The sequence below is a fragment of the Mandrillus leucophaeus genome, unplaced genomic scaffold, assembly GCF_000951045.1.
Source record: "Mandrillus leucophaeus isolate KB7577 unplaced genomic scaffold, Mleu.le_1.0 Scaffold839, whole genome shotgun sequence".
NCBI lineage: Eukaryota > Metazoa > Chordata > Mammalia > Primates > Cercopithecidae > Mandrillus > Mandrillus leucophaeus.
Window position 1 is genome coordinate 9904 of NW_012109130.1, and position 1443 is coordinate 11346.

The window sequence follows — 1443 nt, forward strand, 5'->3', positions numbered from 1 at the left end:
TGCAGAAAAAGCATTTGACAAAATTCAACACCTATTGTTGATAAAAACCCTCAGTAAACTAGGAATAATAGAAGGGAACTTCCTCAACTTGATAAAGAACATGTACACAAACCCTACAGCAATGTCATACAATAACGAGAAACTACAAGATTTGCTGCCAACTTAGGAAGAAGGCAAGTGTATCCCCCCTCACCACTTTTTTTTCTTAACATAGTATTCTAAATCATAGCTAATGTGTTAAGAAAATAAAATAAAAGGTGTACTTACTGGAAAGAAAGAAATAAAACTGCATTTTCTTCTACATACCATGATTATCTAAGTAGAAATTTTTAAAAAATCAATTAAAAAATCCCTTCTGAAACTAGCAAGTGACTATAGCATAGTTGCAGAATATAAGGTTAATGTACAAAAGTCAATAGTTTTTTTCTGTATACTGGCAATGAACAAGTGAAATTTAAAATTAAAAACAATGCCAGTTATATTAGCAACCCCAAAATGATATACTTAGATTTAAATCTAACAAAATACAGACAAGATCTATAAGAGGAAAACTATAAAACTCAGATTTAAAAAATCAAAGAACTAAATAAATAGATATTCCATGTTTATGGGTAGGAAGACTCAATATTGTTAGTATGTCAGTTCTACCCAATTTGATTCAAGATTTTATGTAATCCCAATAAAAATCCTAGGGAGTTACTTTGTGGATATTGATAAACTGATTCCAAAGTTTATATATACAGACAAAAGACTCAGAATAGCCAACAGAGTACTAAAGGAGAACAAAGTTGAAGAATTGACACTACCAGATGTGAAGACTTACTATAAAGCTACAGTAATCGAAACAGTGTAGTACTGATGAAAGAATAGACAAATAAGTCAATGCAAGAGACTAGAGAGCCCAGAAATAGATCTACGGTAACACAGTCAACTGATGTTAGACAAAGGAGCAAACACAGTGTCATGGAGGAAAACTGTCAACTCAACAAATGGTGCTAGATAAACGACATCCACATGCCAAAATAAATTGATAAATGTAGACACAGATCTTAAAACTCTAGTAAAAATAAATCAAAATGGATCATAAATGTAAATGAAAATGAAAAACTCGAACTCCTAGAAGATAACAGGAGAAATTCAAAGTGACCTATAGTATGGCAATTATTTTTTAGATACAATCAAGGGAACAGTTCATGAAAGAAATAATAATCTGAAATTCATTAAAATTATAAAAGTTTGTTCTAGAAAAGACATTGCCAAGAAAGTGAGAAGGCAAGACATAGACTGGGAGAAAATAGTTGCAAAAGACACATCTGATAAAGGACTGTTGTCCACAATGTACAAAGAACTCTAAACTCTACAATAAGCAACTGAACAACCTGATTAAAAAATGGGCAAAGACCTAGCAGACATCTCACTAGGTAGCTAATAAACATATGAGAA